Below are 17887 nucleotides of genomic sequence, written 5' to 3' on the forward strand. Positions count from 1 at the left end.
TACCAACAGGACCTACTCTGATAAATGGCCCCTCCACAGAGGCACACGGCAGGGATGCCCCTTGTCCCCCATGCTCTATATCATAGCCGCAGAACCGGTGGCCGCATACCTCCGCCAGGAGTACGGGGACGGAGGCATTGAGCTAGACGGGGTGTCACACCTAATCTCTATGTACGCAGACGACATGTTGCTCTACCTGCATGATCCTGAACTCCGCCTGCCCTACATCCTAGAGACATTAGACTGCTTCCACGCACTCACAGGCATACAGATAAATAGGGATAAGTCCTGTCTCTACCCCCTCGCTGCCCTGCACAGTGAGGAGTATGGCTCCCTGCCCCCGCTAGACCTCCAGTGGCAAGCTACGTCCTTTAGGTACCTGGGGATTACCATTCATCGCCGCCCAAACACTGAACACATCCTTAACACGGTCAGAGCGAAGGACGCGCTTGAGAAATCCATGGGGTTCTGGAGGAAGCTCCCTCTTTCAATGGCTGGGCGAGCGGGACTCCTCAAAATGGTAGCACTCCCACGCCTACTGCATTGCTTTACTAATGTACCCTTTAACATCCCCTCCGCTTTCTTCAAGGACCTGTCCAAGCTCTGTAGGGGATTCCTGTGGCAGGGTAGCAGGCATAGGGTGGCGCTAGACATTCTCCAGAGGCCTTACGAGAAGGGAGGACTAAAAATCCCCAACTTTGAGCTGTACTACTTGGCTAGCCAACTAAGGCACGTAATGCACTGGATGGCAGATGAAGCCACCACTGACACTCGACTCCTCCAGCCGGCCCTGCCGCGACTGCTACTCAGGGACCTACTCTGGGTCGAGAGGGGGACCCTGCAACGTCTCCCTTACCTGATCAAACTCGGGACTGAGCTTTGGAGAAGAGCCTGCAAGGCAATGGAGGTAGCGGACCCGTATTCCCCACAGATCCCCATTGCAGCTGTTATGGCGAAATCCTCATGGGGATATACGGACACGCGCACTCTGTGGGAACCATATGGAGTAGCAGTACTCGGGGACCTCATCCAAGAGCAAGAACTCGTGTCTTTCAGCGACCTCTGCGAGTCTACTGGCCTGCCATCGGGCCAGTTCTTGCTATATCGAGCAGTAACGACAGCTCTGAAGCAGAGATGGCCAGAGGCCGCCAACCGGTTTCAGGAAAACGAAGCCATCGAACTGTTACTAAACACTGCCGAAGGAGGCCACGAAACCTCCAGAATATACGAAACCCTCCTACAGAGCACGACGAACGATGCGCTGAAATGCAAGAGCAGATGGGAGAGCGAAATGGGGCTCGAATTTGAGGACAAATCATGGGGGAAAATAACCCACTATCATAAGAAAATTTCTAGAAATGCCCGCCTCCAACTTATACAACTGTATGTCACCAACAGAGCCTACCTCACGCCCGAAGCTATATCAAACTTCAAGGGAGCCACAATTCAGACATGCCCCAAATGCCACGAGCCTAGGGCGGGAATGACCCACATGTTTTGGAGCTGCCCGATAGTCCAGCAGTTCTGGAGCCGTGTGAGGGAAAAAATGGTGGCTGCTGAAATCGAACTGATGGTCAATGAGCCGGCAGCCTGCATATTGGGATGCTACAAACGAAACAGCAGGAATAAGCCTTTAAATAAACTCAAGGACTTGGCGTATATAACAGCGAAAAGACGCATTGCCATGAGTTGGAAGAGCGCAAGGAGACCGAGCGAGGCCCTCTGGTGGAACGACCTCAAAAGATGGATAGCTGCTGAGACGGCGGCTTGGGAAACGGCAATCCAAACACAGAGACTAGACTCTAGCGCAGACTTGATCCGATGGGTGGCACTAACGACGCCACTACTCCACCCAGTGTCACTGGATGGCACCCCGAACAGCCCGAGTGGTCCTGACGAGACACGCGCCTAAGACATTTTGAGAACTCTAACGGGGTCTCGGTGGGAGGGGGGAGGGATGGGACGGTTGGGATAGTTATGACATGTTGCTCAGGTTTATACATATTGCATTGTCTAATTATGGATTTTTTATGTTGTAAAACCAATAAAGAAATTAAAAAAAAAAAAAAAAAAAAGAATACCAATACCTAAGAGAATCTGGGAAGCAAGATATCCATTAAGGAAACCATACCTATATTCGAGACAATATGATGGCCATTTGAATAAAATACCTGAAGAAGCAAAGAAGATAAAGGAAGATGAATGGTGACGTCATGAAGAATCGAACTGACGTCCATATAAGAGATATAGTGACCAGAGAATGCAATAAGTGAGGAAACACTAAGAAGGTACCAAGGATAAGTGACATCTTGGGATCAAGGTGAAGAAGCTTATGCCACAGACAGGATGAAGATACTTAGTTATTGTAAACGTGTACAGATGCAGCAAGTAACCGCAAGCGGCAAAGCATTTATGAAGCTAGCTACATGCTTTAAAAAGATATAGTGCGGCAAACGCCAATATATACATACATATATATATACACCTCAAAGACACGTATACGAATGAATGGTTCCACTACGCATTATTAGCAGTATTGAACAAAGTCAGAGGCCTCAATGTTCAAGAGTGGCGCAGCAAGAAAAGCAATTGAATGAAACAGAATGAAGCTCAGCTAAGGTTGGCCGTGCCAGGAAAGCCAAGGTCTTAACAAGCTGGAATGGACTGACATTGGATACAATTAAGGAGAAAGGAACAGAGGATCCTGTTCAGAAAGGTGAAGATAAACAACAGACGTCAGAGGACTGGTAGAATTAAAATCTAATACACGAAAAGGCTTGATTTTGTGGTGTCCAGTCACGTGATGGAGCAGGTTGGAAGGGTGAGATGGTCACACCCACGCATGGAAGGCCAGCTGTACCCAGACTCCCTAAAAATTCTCAGAGCACAGTACAAATTCAAGGCCAATCTTCAAAGCACTATTTGACACAAGACCATTGAGGTGATGATTCATTGAGATAAAATTGATGGGAAGCTGGTGTAGAGACGAGCTCATCTGCACCTGGCTGTTCTTTCTGCGAGCTGCTAGACGTAGGTGGAAAAGTATGAATGGGGTTGAAGCCAAACCAATTATAGAGGACCGCATAATTAAGGGTCCTATAGTGTGTAGAGGCAATGGGATGTTGTACTTTCAGTGACTTTCATAGTGGCCATTTTGAAGGGAGGGCGTAGTTGCCCCACCTGATGTTAATTGTCCAATCCCCTCTCCCCGTTACTCTATACAGATATAGTCCCTATGTTAAGTTACCTTCCTAGAACCAATCCCACCTCCTGTTAGGTTTTTCAGTTTGCCACGTAGGATGACGTTAATGCATGCGCAGGTCATACGACAGTGATGACACATTCATTATAAGAATTCTTGATGTTCGTTGTGCTTCCCGTTTTATAAACTTGGGCCCACTTTGCGAAACTATTGAGTCGTCTTAATTAATGATGCACGAGTATTAATCTGCATCCCCATCCATCTCAAGGGTAATGCTACTCATCTTAAAGGGCTGCTTGGATTACATCCAGCTCAACAGGTTGGGCTAGAACTGCCCACTGGTTGACCTCAGACGGCGAGGGAGCACACAGGGTGTTGTCTGGCACATTAGTAGCAGGTGTGGGGTTGGCGAGGGAGCCACTGGGCAGTGCAAGAGGGTCTGGGTAGTGCTACGTGACGGTTCGTGGCTGTCTGGTTATTGTGTTTGCGGGTCAAGCATGTGATTTGTTAAATCGTTTTTTTTTACATTTCTAGGTGGCACCCAATGACAGGGGGGGGTGACCCCGGGCATCATGGCCAGTGACCGGCCATCAATACAGCAAGGGTACTGCTTCGGGTGATGGTAACTGACGTCTGCGGGCCACACAGAGGTGAAGAAGTACATAGTGGTCGACCCAATTCGGAGGAAGAAACAGGAATTCCCAGGTGGCTTCCACCACGGGCTGCTAAAAAGTGCTGCAAGGTGTTTTTGTATATGTAGGTGCAATTGAAGTGCTGATTAATGTCGGAGAGAGGATGCAGGTCGGGTGGTGCTTTTTTTCAGGGATGCAGTGGGAAGAAGGTCATGGAGTCCGGCCGTAGTCGGTCTCGAGAACCAAGCATAAGTATTGTTTTAGGAACAGGGGGGGGAGAGTGCGCCTAGCCAGTAGGCCAGTGGCCCTACGGCAGTAGGGTGGGGCACATTGCATCGAAGTGAGCTAGAGGCTCAAGCATTTGGGTCACTGACAGGGAGGTGTGTTGCTGATTTAGGTTATGGTCCTAGGTTTGACATAGAATGGTGAGGTGTCATGGTAGGGGCTTAGAGCGGTCATTACTGGGTTGGGGGGAGGAAGCAGGTGTGGTCAGTTTAGGGGGTCACATTTCCCTGCAGCCCACGCTGGAGCGTGGGGGAGGATGGGTAATGCCACTCACCACACTAGTACGTACATGACAGAATTGTAGAAATAACTATGACGTAACAATGTTTGGTGATGTCATTCATGTATGTCTTGATTATGTAGTAAACGCGGCCGTTTTGCCTTGCAAAGAATATTCGTGTCTGGTTGTTTCTGGTGTCTCTCACCGGCCGCTGCATGCGCCGCTCAATGCCCCTTGAGCCAAATGGCCGGCGCCGAGTCGGCTGCCGCGCCGAAAGGGCGATGTTGTCCTAGATGTGCGCAATATGGTGCACCCTGAAAAGGTGGCATAGCGGGTGCTGACGATCAGCAGCTGGGCTTACATTGCCGTGACGCCAAACGGGCATAATCCTGGTATATAGTGTGTGCTTCAGACAAGGGGAGAGTTAATTGCATGTAACATTCAAGTTGTACTAGAGTCTTGTCCAGGACTTTAAGTGGGGTAAGTACTCGAGGAGGGGCCCTTGTTTTGGGTCGTGGCTTGTGGGATGGGCGTCGCCTAAAAAAGTACACAAACCATAGTAAGACACGTAAATAAATATATAAATGCATGTAAGCATTCATATATTTGTATGCGTACCTTACTATGGTTTGTGTAGTATGCAAGCCATCTTTTTTAAAATATTTTTCCGTTTATTTTTTATTTTCTAAACTTTTTATTTAGTTCATTACAAACTTTTAAAAAGAAAGGAAAAAAAAGAAAAAATGGAATCCGAAGTCCATTGAGAGGAGAAAAAACAAAAAGAGAGCCTGCCATTAGACGCGCATCTCGTTTTCCTCTAGTTTTTTCACCAGGTCCCTCAAGTATGCAGTTAGGGCAAATAGCAACTGTCTGTTAGACCCTTCGTACATCAAACTCCACACGTCCTTTGTGTTTCGGCATGACTTTATAATGTTCACTCTTCCTAGATGAATTGTTTGTAGTTGCTGTAAATGTGTGCAAACCAGGACCAGATGTTTTAAGGTTTCATCTTTGTTTGAACAAAGGCGGCACAACATATCGCTGCCATCCTTCTTCCAGAGATTCTGGACTTCTTTGGTGCAGAACATAATGAAGCTTCTTCTTATGGAGCAGGGAAATCTCTCTAGATATTTCGGGAGCATGTTAAGCGCCCTTGCTTTCGGTGGAGCATTTTTCATCCGCCTGTAGTTTACTCTCTGGTCAGCAGTATCGCACCAATCTAGTTCCCATAGTTTCTTTTTTACTTTATTAGGATTTTGTAGAAGTGTATCGGCATTTGTTTCGAGTTGTCGGAGCAGGTTTTCGCAGTTTGCCTTCCACTGAGTAAATATGGTGTCATTTATATATTTGTGTGTATATTTTATGGTTTGCGTACTTTTCAAACCATCTTTTTTAAAATATTTCTCCGTTTATAAAAGATGGCTTAAAAAGTATTCAATTCAAGCCATCTTTTATAAAGCTTTGTCGACAGACAAAGCCTGGGGCGTCATTGTCCGTTGGCAAAGCTTTATAAAAGATGGATTGAATTGTTTACTTTTCAACCCATCTTTTATAAATACAGAAACACCTGGGGAAACAAAGGGACTGTAACTTCCTCTGGTGACCCCTCGTGCGAGGGGTCACCAGAGGAATTTACAGTGACTGGCAGAAGTGCCAGCCAGTCATAGCAACGCTGTGCCTGGCTGGTACTTCTGTCAGCTTGCCTGACATTAAAATGAAGCTGACGACGGAATATAAATGCAAAATGGAGGAGGCGGCCCGTTAACCCGTGCAGGGTTCTCCTCTGCCACCCCTCCCCCCTGGGTAAGGGGGAGGGCTCCGGCCCAAAAAACAGCGCCAAAATCACAAAAGCCTTCGATGGGCGAACAATGCAAAGGGGCGTGGTAACCCCTTTATAATGAGCGTGCTTCCTACGACAGGCAGCTTCCAGCCGCTGCAATCAGACGCCCGCCCCGCCGGAGAGGAGAAGATTTTCGTTTTGTTCACGAGTTCATCGCGAAGTGCTGCCCAGGAGTGAATGCAGCCCAGGAGGTAAGGAAGCGCAGGAGCCGGATCGATACATGTGGTATACTTGTGCCACGGGTCCTGGATCGTGAGGAGAGGCGTCGGAGCCGAGCTACCTGCAGTATCCGAGGAGTGGGCAGTGCAGCGGGGAGCAGGAAGGAACGCCCAGCAACAGCGTCAGCTGGGCTGCCAGGAAGAGCGAGAGGCGCCAGAACCCGGAAGCGGCGGCCGAAGCCAGCACCCCAGAAGCAGAGCGCGAGAGCAGCGAGGGCGGTGAGATCAGGAGAGGCGTCGCAGACGGACAGACGGACGCCGAGGGAGAGAAGCAATGCCGAACGACAAAGCGGAAGAAGGTGCGGCCTACGGGTAAGGAGCAGCGAGGGGCACAGGGTCACGCAGCACCTACCCTAAGCAAACCCGGCCCGCCGATAGGGGTGAAATACTTTGAAATTCGCGGTTGAAACTTTGTGAACCCGTCCGCTAAAAAATGGGTGTTATACTGTTAAAAATCGTGGCAATTTAACCCGGGCTGCCCAGGGCTGAAAGCATTGAAACTTTGTGGAGTGTAAACCCGAGTTCAAGGGGTTTTACAAGTGTTCGGGCTGCCTAAAAGGGGCTGAGGAGTTGGGAAGAGACACATTTAGGGTGGAATCCCTCCGTGCTGCAGGAAGTGGCGAGCAGCTTTACACACTTAATTAAGGAACCAGGCAGCAGTGAGGAACCAGCAGCAACAAGAGCTGGGTTTTTGTGGCTCATAAAGAGAGGATCAACAACAGAGTAACAGGGAACGGTTACTCAGCGTACAGAGGGATGGAACTGGAGGCCTTCCTGGAGATGGCAAGACTGGCTGCAGCAACTCATGGGCCTGATTGGATGAGCACAATGGTGGTTCAATTGGGACGGGACACACCTGGGCCCAGCCAGGGAGGGGGCTCGCCCTTAATGTTCCAAGACAATGCCAGCGAGGGGGCACGGGCGGAGGTTGAAATACGGGGTGAAGAAGAAGAGGAGGAAGATCGCGAGGAAGAAGAGGTCCAGACGAAAAAAAGAAAAAGGACCATGACGGCGAACGCCAAGGAAAACAACGATCAGTCCAATGCCAGCAAAAAAACTAAAGGGAGAGGGAGGGCGCAGCTGGATGCAGCCTTACCGGCACCTATACCTGCTGAGGCTCCAGGGAATCGTGGTGGCACACTCAGCACTCCTATAACCAAACCGGTGGAAGTAGCTGCGGAGGGACCCACATCCCTAGAGATGGTCAAAGGTATGTTCCTGCAGTGCATGCAGGATTGGGGGAAATGTGGGCATGGTCAGACATTGAACGCTAATGATGATGTGAATAGAAATGTGGTTAATTTTAGTGGCATGCCAAATCAACAGACCATGACTCAAGGCTCAGGGGAGCTTGGGAGGGGAATGGATCATGCTTTTTCTCCCATGGGTGTGATGGGGCAGGTATCCCACGTAGGGGTAATTCCACCTGGTGGTTTTCAGTCAGTTGGTTTGCCTAGCACTGGCCCGGTGGGGGGGGGGGAGAAGCCAGCTGTCTCAAATGTCCTCCCCACCTGGAACCCAACAGGGGTGGACATAGTGGGGGCAAGGGCCTGGGGTCCACAGCGTCAGCAAGGGAAACCAGGCAAAACCAATTTCAATGGTCCCACCCACTGAGGGGGCGGGAGGAGATTGGGGACAGGTAACCCAATATGGAAGACCAATGCCAGGGTTTGCGCATCCCCTGGGTCACTAAGGAAAGGCTATGGAGAAAGGAGTTTGTTGACATTTTTGATCTGTTGGGGATTGTACCGTTGGGTGAGGGTTTGAAAGATCTGTCGGAGAAGGAGAAAGAGAAAAGGGAAAGGGCCAAGGTTGAACCCACTATTCACAATTGGCTCAAAGCATTTAGAATTTACATGTCTGTGATGCTGGAAAAATATCTGCATGATGCATTATCAATGGTGGCTTATGAGCAATACATCCATGACCTATACCTGAAGTATGAGGGGGTGGGGGGGGATGGCTGGACTATGATCGGGGTTTCAGGCTAAATATGCAAGTGTGGCTCGCTATGGCTTGGGATGAGGTGGATGTCGGGGGATACATTGATAAAATGGTGCCTGCCAGAGAGTCCGGGGACAAGCAGCAGGGGGAGAAGTGCCAGGTTTGGAGAGGTAGAGGGGGTTACTCACAGCGAGGTAGGGCGTCCTTTCGCAGGCCCTCCTCCTGGGTTATTCGGGCAGCCAGCTACCAGGGGGAGCGAGCAGATTGCTGGAGGTTTGCAGAAGGGGACTTTCCCTTTGGTAAGACATGTTGCTTCAGGCACCCAAGAGGTGGAAGCTCGGTGGCTCGCAGCTCCTCCTCAGGCGAAGCAAATCATAAGAGCAATGGCAAGCCTAAAGAGAGGTCAAAGCGAGAGTGAGGGATTACCAGACGTGATTGAGTTTGTCAATCCAGTGAGAGTCAAGAATACGATTAAAACCAAGTTACCCACGCCGGTTAACCTCCTTGCCATGACTCCGTTTCTTAATATATATCACAACAGGGTTGATGCAAAGTTGTTGTGGCAAGGGTTCAGGTGGGGTTTCAAGATCCCTGGTACAGGAAACAGGGGTATCAAGGAAGCAACCAACCTATGGTCAGCACTTGAAATGCTGGAGATTGTGGCACAAAAAGGTGGAGAAGGAAATCAAGCTTGGGAGAGTGGCAGGCCCCTTCCCCCCCCCTTGGACAATCTGGTGGTATCACCATTAGGGCTAGTGCCCAAAAAAAGAGGAGGGCCAGTATCGCTTGATTCATCACCTCTCTTTCCCAGAAGGGCAATCTGTGAACGATGGCATCCCAGAGGAGCTGTGTAGGGTGCAGAATGCCTCCCTGGATGAGGAAATACAGATGGTAAAAGCCGCAGGGAGGGGGGCACTAATGGGAAAGTCAGATATTGAATCAGCTTTCAGGCTGTTGCTGATTCATAAAGAGAGCCATCACTTGCTGGGGTTCAAAGTGGACAACAGGTATTTTTATGACAAATGTCTGCCGATGGGCTGTGCCATTTCATGTTCATACTTTGAAGCATTCAGCACCTTTCTCGAGTTCGCACTGAGGGAAAAAGTGAGGAAGGGTGGGGTCTTGCACTATCTTGACGATTTTTTATTCATTGGTAAAGAGGGGACCGAGGAGTGCAGGGCTCTCATGGTGGCTTTTCAGGGCTTGATGGGGAGCATGGGGGTGCCTTTAGCAGAAGGGAAGACGGTAGGCCCAGCCACAACACTGACATTTCTGGGGATTGAAATCGACTCAATCAAAGGCGAATGCAGGCTCCCGCAAGACAAGGTGCAGAGATTGAAGGAGATCATGAGGGTGCTGAAGGGTAAGAACAAAGCAACCTTGAGGGAGCTGCAGTCTCTGGCAGGTAACCTCAATTTCGCTGGGAGAGTAATACACACAGGGAGAGTGTTTGCCAGACGTATAGAGCTAAAGACAGTGGGGCTACAGCATGCTGCCCAACATGTCCGTTTGGGATCTGAGGTGAAAGAGGACCTACGGATGTGGGAGAAAAGTCTGGATCAATGAAATGGGGTACTACTTTGGAGGGAGGAATGGGCCAGCAGCGAAAGGCTCAAACTGTTCACTGATTCTTCTGGGTCTCACAGTTTCAGGGCGATCCTGGGGGACAGGTGGTGCGGTAAGGCATGGCCGACAGAGTGGCATCTGAAGGGAATCACAAAGGACATCACGCTGCTGGAGCTGTTTCCCATTGTGGTTGCATTTAAGCTATGGGGGGCCCAACTGGAGAACAAAAAGGTGTCTTTATGGTCAGACACTTTGGCGGTGGTTCAGATTATTAATCTGGGGTCATCCAACAATGTAAGGGTGTTGAAATTACTCAGGGAACTCACTAAGAGCCTGCTGGCTTTGAACATCGAGGTCAGGGCACGGCATATCCCCGGCGTAAAAAACACAGCCGCTGATTCTCTGTCTCGTTTGCAGTGGGAGAAGTTCCGAGGCAACTTTCCAGAAGCAAGGAAGGTGATGTCCCCATTCAACGAGCACTGGTGGGGGATGATTGGGGTGATCTGAGCTCTCTGACACAGCTCTGGCGCCAAGCACAGCAAAAAGGTACAGGGCTTGCTGGGAACGGTTCACAGCATTTCAAAGGAACGTACTGTCAGAAGGGCAGAGAGAACTACCAGTGTGGGCCTTTGTGGGCTGGTGCTGGAAGATGGGAAAAACCAGAGCCTGGATGACATATCACTTGGCAGCGATAGCCCATTATGCCAAGCTTCAGGGTGAAAGGGACCCCACCAAGGAACATTACATCGCATTGGCCATGAGAGGCTGGGCCAAGCAAACTGTACTGAAGCCTGATGATAGGCGGCCCATCGACGTAATGAAACTGAATCGAGAGGAGGAAGAGGCGCTCCGTTTGGGTGGTGGAGCACTCGTTTATTTCAAGGGCCGGGGCAAGCTGGACACCGCAGCAGGAGGAGCTGACGGTCGGCGAGTACCGGACCTGGTGGCATGGGGTGCCGGGGATGAAATGGGCACAGCTGCAGGGGCTGATACAGAAGTTGCTGGGTAAGCAGCAGAGGCCAGATGTGCTGGTCATCCACTTGGGGGGGGGGCTTGACGAACTTGGGGAGGGGGGGGTCTTGTTGAGGGACATGATGCTCTCATTACAGGAGATATCAGCGCAGCTAGGAGAGACAGAGATCGTGTGGTCGGAGATAATTCCCAGGCCAGAATGGAGGGGAGCTGAGAACCACACGGCAGTTGAAAGATCAAGGAAGAAGTTGAATTGCGCCATGTCTAAATTCTGCAGGGGCAGAGGCTTCCAACATATCAGACATGGCCTGAACAACTTAAAATCCCCCGACTACTTTCTAAAAGATGGTGTTCATCTGGGAATGGAACTCTTTTACTGGAATATATGTACAAAGCTCTTGGAGCTATAAAAAGGAAACAGGAGAAAGGGGGAGCCACGGTGGACGGTAACCCACCAAGTGGCGTGGCGGTGTTTGGGGCGACCAAGCACAAAAGACAGATTCTGAATGAGCCAGGAGGAAGCCGGATGGGTCTTTGCTCTTCTCGGACCAGCGCCTCTTGGGAGCCTAACGGCAGGGCCGTCTGGTGGTAACAACAAGGGCTCAGCTTCCCCCAAAAGAAACAGCGCTCTCCCCGCCCACGGACACCTGCAAGGGCAGGGTAGGCTCATGCACAAAGGGTTGGGAGAGTTGGGCCTACTATGGACTTGGTGCAAAGGAATAGGGAGAAGCAGGTGGATTGGACACGGAGCAGGCGCCACACTTACAGACTGAATTTCACTAAATGTGTGCAGTGATTCTTTTGTTGTGAAAATAAAACTGCGGCCAAGTTTGCAATTTTGAAGAACTGTCTCATTCCAGCAAATTTTCTTAAAAGGGGAAATAAAGGGAAACGGAAGAATGAGCAAAATATGGCTTATTGGCTATGGGTACAAATGGTCAAATGCAGGGGTTATGGCGGGCGCATCCCCCGCAACGGGATAGTGCCTCCTGCCAATGTTGTGTGGCACCGGGGCCCCCGGCAGTGTCCCGGCTCAGCCCTACTTTTTGAAGACTCCCGGGCCCGATTGTAGTACAACTTGAATGTTACACGCAATTAACTCTCCTTTCCCTGGTAGTCTACAGTTAGATCCTCTCACATTTGAAGGGCTAGTCGTTGCCCCCCTGCCCCCTCCCAGTTGCACACCTGAGCTGCATAGGAACGCAGAAACACTTAACACAATGCACAAAAATAACCTTAGTGCTGTCTCTTCTGCTGGCTTCCGTCTATAGCGCTGTGAAGCCGGCGAGTGACGCTCTGCGATTCTGGACGCTGCCACTGAAGCCACCCTGCCAGGCAGCAGGTGCAGGAACCTGACAGGCAGTGGATGGCTGAGCCGCGCGGGACCCGGCCCCGAATAGGGGGGAGCGGGGCGCAGGCTGGGTAACTACACCGGTGACCACCGTACCTGCCCAACCGTGGCTGCTACTCCGCTCCGCCCGCCCCCTTGGCTACAGTAGACCGCTGCTGGCAGGCAATCGAGTGATGGGGTGCAGGCGTGACTCAGTAGCGCTACAGCTGCAGTCATGGAGCCGGGCGCCTTCCTTCTCTGAATAGATTTGTAATTGTGGTGGAGCTGCTGCCCGGGCTCCTTGTCCCGTCACCCGAGGGCAGTGATTTCTCCTTCTTGCTTTCCGGAGGCCAAGTTACAAAGGGACAACACAGGTCACATGTGCCATTTGCGAGGGAGGAGTGGCGTGCTTGCATCTTCGACATTAAATGAAGCTGTCGACGGAAAAGAAACAAAGAAAAATGGAGGAGGCGGCCCGGTAACCCTTGCAGGGTCCACTGCTACCGCTCCTGCCCCTCCCCCTGGGCGAGGGGAGGGCTCAGGCGCGAAACAGCGCCAAAGACTCCAAAAAGTCTGCGAAGGGCGAACAAGGAAAGGGGCGGGGGAAACCCTGTTATAATGAGCGGGCGTCCTACGGCAGGTAGCATCCAGCCTCTGCAGTAGGACGCCCGCCCCACCGACAGAGGAGAAGGTTTTCGTTTCCCACCCTCCCACCCCACAAAGAAGAATAAGGAGGACAACACCTGGTCGTTGCTGTCGCAGGACGGTCAGGCGAGGTCATGGCGGTGTTTGGGCGACCAAGCACAAAAAACAGACTCCGAATGAGCCAGGAGGAAGCCGGAAGGGTGTTCGCTCTTCTCGGACCAGCGCCTCTTGGGAGCCTAACAGCAGGGGCGTCTGGTGGTAACAACAAGGGCTCAGCTTCCCCCATAAGAAACGGCGCTCTCCCCGCCCACGGACACCTGCAAGGGCAGGGTAGGCTCAGGCACAAAGGGTTGGGAGAGTTGGGCCTACTATGAACTTGGTGCAAAGGAATAGGGGGAAGCAGGTGGATTGGACATGGAGCAGGCGCCACACTTACAGACTGAATTTCACTAAATGTGTGCAGTGATTCTTGTGTGAAAATAAAACTGCGGCCAAGTTTGCCATTTTGAAAAACAACTGTCTCATTCCAGCTCTTTTTCTGAGAAGGGAAATAAAGGGTAACGGAAGAATGAGCAATAAATGGCTTATTGGCTATGGGTACAAATGGACAAATGCAAGGGTTATGCAATGAATTACACTGAATATAGACATAGTAGAAAGACTTCAGTTCACCTCCATGAACTAAAGTCTTTTTCAGAAGTCTATGCTTAATGTCAGTGTGCAAATCCTACCTTGCACATGGGTTTCAGCATTCAAAAGGGTATTTCTTATGTAGTTTACAGCCTTAATGTAAGTACAAATTACAGCGCCTTATGAGAAGGTGATAACAGAGTACTTAGAAATGTTGAATTGTTAGGAGGGATTTTTGAGAACCAGCCATGTGGGAGGGTTCTAAGAGGCAAGCCTAAGTCATGAGCAAGAGCTTTACACACTTGGTCTCAACTCTCCCGAAGTAGCGAGGCTGAGCAGTAAGGCAGACCTAGGAGATCGGGATGGAGTCCCAGTACAGTTAACACTTGGAATCGCCAAGAAATAGAATTCAACACAGAAGCATAAAAATATACTATTTATTAGACAAGAAGCATAAAAATATACTATTTATTAGATCAGAAGCATAATAATATGTTATTTATTAGGCCGTGCCATGCATGATTTATGGAGACCCATGGATGCGCGGAGAGCACCAATCTATAATATTTAGGAATAAGGATAGCCAGGGAACTGGACACGTTGGATACTTTGAACGATGGAGCTGAGCAAACCTTACGTTGTCACTGCGTGGGTTGATGACCGCAGGGACGATGACCAAGACCCCTCTTTCTTTCTATGAGGCCCCCAAACCATAGGGCCAGAGAACTTTTATTAAAGTGAATAATCCTAAGATATGAAAATTGCTTTGGTGGGGGTGGGGGGCAGGCCGCAAGGGTCAGGAGGAAAGTGTTCTGGATACCCTTTTTTTAGTATTTTAAACTTGCCCTGTTAAAGGTTTTCTTGGAACACATGAGGGATGACTTTAGGGTGCATCAGCCATGTCTGGAAGATTGCACAACACACTGAGAAAAGTGAGAGAACTCCTTTGGTCCCCGAGTAGGTATGTACCCCAAAGAATGAGGGGGAATGTGGAAGTTATGGGAGGATAACAATTCTAATGACTACCTTTCCACGTGGCCCTCCTCTGGGAGTTCAGTATGGCGCCATCCTTTGGTTCGGGGAAATGGGGTGCTGTAATGACCCGGAGTGGGTCTGATGCAGGTCTTGAAAAGGTGGGGCAACTCTTGTCAGGGGGTAGCAGCAGTTGGGGGTTTTCAATACCCTAGTCTTAAAGAAACAATAGTGAGAGCTTGCGCCAATGGAGACGGGGGTGTATAATTCTGACCGGAGCAGAAAGGTTCCGATACCCAAGCTACACGAGGCAACCTTGATTAGTGGATTGGAGGACAAAGCCAAGTGTATGGCTTTCTGGGAAAGGGCCTTGATAAGGGGACTTCCGAAGGAAGTATGGGATAGAATTTGTAGGTTAACTTGCGTGGTCTCTTGGCGCTCTGGCGATTCAAATACGGAAAGAGGGCTGCAGGGGGGCTTGTTAATGGGATATTGAGGGAAAAGTGCACGAGCTTTGATGTGCTGTTAGTCGCTTCAGTTCAGAGAAACCGGCCACTGTGTGCGGGTTTGTGGTCTTTGGATGGTAGTTATCTAGTGGTCGGTGTGGGCGTGTGTGTAGTTTGTGTCTTAGTTTTTGTTAAGTGATGTTTGTAGTTTGTGATTTACATAGCGCCATTTCCCTATTTGTATGGCCTCAACATGCTTTCTGGTTGGAACCCCCTCAGTGACCGAAGTCCAGGTATGGGAACATTCTAAGAGTTTGCTATAAGATGTGTGTGCATTCTGCCGGGATTAAGACTTAAGAGGGCTGGCTAGGCTTCAGTAAGCAACCCAGAGGTCGGGCACGTGGGTGGGTGTTGTCGGTGGTTAAGAGAGAGTGCAAGAGCAGGAGACTATGTGTACCCAGCTAGACTGAATTTGTCGTAGGTTGTTGCTGTATACTAGTGGCAGAGGTGCTGAGGCACGTCAGGGGTTTCAGTATGGACGGCTATGCGTGCAGCTAGACCGAATTGGACATATCCATAGCTGCATGCTAGAGTGCATGGATGGGAAGCCGTGCCTGCGGCATGTGTCCACAGACGTGGTGCGATTTATACTGATCTTAAACTGGGATGGAGTTTATCTTCGATATCGCTTTCCTAGATCTCCCAAAGCGATAGGTTGGTCGTTTGAGTGCATCTTGTGGTGGGGTTAGCATACTACCATTGGGAAGTACCTGTCTGGTGGCATTCTTGGAGTGCAATGGGCAAATAAATTAGACATTGCCACCTATGGCCTAAGACCAATGGTATTGTTTCCCATTCCCAAAGAAAGAACCGTCTAAGTGCGTCATGTTTGCTTTTTCCCCCTGGGGCATCTTAGTGCATCGCCATTCCTACCCCCAAAAGCCATTTAAGTGCATACCGTGTCCTATAGCCCAAGTTGAACTGGCCCATTTCCTCTCGACCTCCAGTGAAACCTATTAGTTGAGCGTTCCGATTGCTTGGGTAAGCCCCCTGATAATTAGGCAGGGTGGTCCAACTGAGTGCGTGACATGGCCTGTCCCTAATTCAAGGTGAGAGCGCTACAGTTGCTACCAATAGTGGTCTGTCTAATCGAGCGTTCTGTCCAGGCACTTGGCAACGTTCAAGGTACAATCAGATTTTCAGGTGTTTTTGGCAACCAGTTTGCACCAGTTATAGAGTGTGTGGTCCAGGTAGGGGAGGGGTTGGGAGGGATTGATGTATGATCGTCTGTGGGGGCTTGGCCTAGAGTGGTGAGATTTAGGGGGTCACATATTTCCCTCCAGCCCGCCCTGGAGTGTGGTTAATGCCACCCCTCGACCACTAGTACGTAAATGACATTATTTTTGAAGTAACTATGACGTAACAATGTTTGGTGATGTCATTCATGTATGTCTTGGTTATGTAGTAAACGCGGCCGTTTTGCCTTGCAAAGAATATTCGTGTCTGGTTGTTTCTGGTGTCTCTCACCGGCCGCTGCATGCGCCGCTCAATGCCCCTTGAGCCAAATGGCCGGCGCCGAGTCGGCTGCCGCGCCTCGTGGTCGCCGAAAGGGGCGCTGTCGCTCTAGATGTGCGCAATATGGTGCACCCTGAAAAGGTGGCATAGCGCGCCTACATCGCACTCATCCCAAATGGCCACAATCCTGGCACATAGTGTCTGCTTCATACAAGGGGGAGTTAATTGCTTGTAACAGTTAAGTTGTAGGTTAGAGGCCCCGATCCAAGTAAGTTCGTCCCTCCAAGGGTTAGCGCCCGCCCCCCACATAATGTGTGCCTAGTTACACACTTGACCTTCATACAAACGCAGGAACACTTTAAGACACTAACCTTGGTGCCGCCTCTTGTCCTAGTTTCCGTCTATAGCGGTGTGAGGCCGGCGAGCGGCGCTCTGCGAGTATGGGCGCTGCCAGTGAAGCCACCCTGCCTTAGCAGCAGGTGCAGCAACCTGGCAGGCAGCCACTAGCAGGGTGAGAGGCTGACCGGGGGGTACGGGGGGGCACGGGATCCAGGTCTCAAATATTGGGGTGCGGGGCTCAGCCCACGCCTCCACCCGATTGGTAGAAAAGACCGCTGCTGGCATCCAATCGGGTGGAGGCATGGGCGAGGCATGTGCAGGATGGGGGCGAGGTGGGGTGAACCCATCCGTGCCAGTGACGGGTGGAGATTGAGCTAATGTTGGTAATAGCAAAAGAAAGTATTGCGGCGCCACCGCAGACCGATGAGAAAGGGTGTGACCCAGAGCGAGAAGGGCGCCTGCACTCACCTGGGCGGCTTCGCGGCGCTACAGCTGCAGTCATGTGCCCGATCGCCTTCCTTCTCTGAATAGCTGCTGCCTGGGCTCCTTGCCCCGTCACCTGCCGCCAGTGAGGGGTCCGCCCTGCTTTCTGGAGGCCAAGTTGCAAAGAGACACCCCAGGTCACATGCTCCACTCCCATGGGGGGGGTGGGGGTCAGGAAACCAAGGGAGAAGCATGCCCCACAAAGACACAGCGGTCTTCCTCGGTTCCCTGCCCCGTCGGATCATCGTTTTTGTGCAGTTCCAGGAAGGGGAAGTGGTCTGGGGTTCCTGTGGCAGGAGTTAATGTTAATGTTAATGTTAATGTTAAAGGTCATTTGTACCGCGCACTATCACCACCGGAGTGGTCCCCTGGCGCTCTGGCGGCTCTGAAAGAGGGGAGGGGGGGTGGGTTAGTGGATGGAGGCTGGAAAAGTGCAAGATTGCAGTGATGTGCTGTTGGCAGCCTCAGCCCGGTGGTTCCGTCGGCTGGGCCTGGGGTGTATGCGGCCGGTAGTCGTCGTGTGCTGATGTGCGAGTCTATGTGTTTTTTTTTTTTTTTTTTTTTTTGCAGTGTAGTGAAGTTCGTGCGGTTTGCTGCACTGGAGGTTTGTGGTTGTGTTTGATTTGGAGTTTGAGAGGTGTATGCAGA

The 17887-nt window shown here is 50.7% G+C and overlaps 1 protein-coding gene across 1 annotated transcript in view; it reads right to left on the reverse strand.

Moving 5' to 3' along the window:
• LOC138522087 (major histocompatibility complex class I-related gene protein-like) overlaps positions 1-17397 on the reverse strand; it is a 301035-nt gene extending 283638 nt beyond the window's left edge. The window contains exon 1 of the mRNA XM_069635333.1: positions 17225-17397. The gene's annotated coding sequence lies outside the window, so the exon portion shown is untranslated. The remainder of the gene's footprint in view (positions 1-17224) is intronic.
• Positions 17398-17887: the final 490 nt, after the last annotated feature.

This window comes from Ambystoma mexicanum, chromosome 13, assembly GCF_040938575.1.
Source record: "Ambystoma mexicanum isolate Mex_15411 chromosome 13, UKY_AmexF1_1, whole genome shotgun sequence".
Classification (NCBI taxonomy): domain Eukaryota; kingdom Metazoa; phylum Chordata; class Amphibia; order Caudata; family Ambystomatidae; genus Ambystoma; species Ambystoma mexicanum.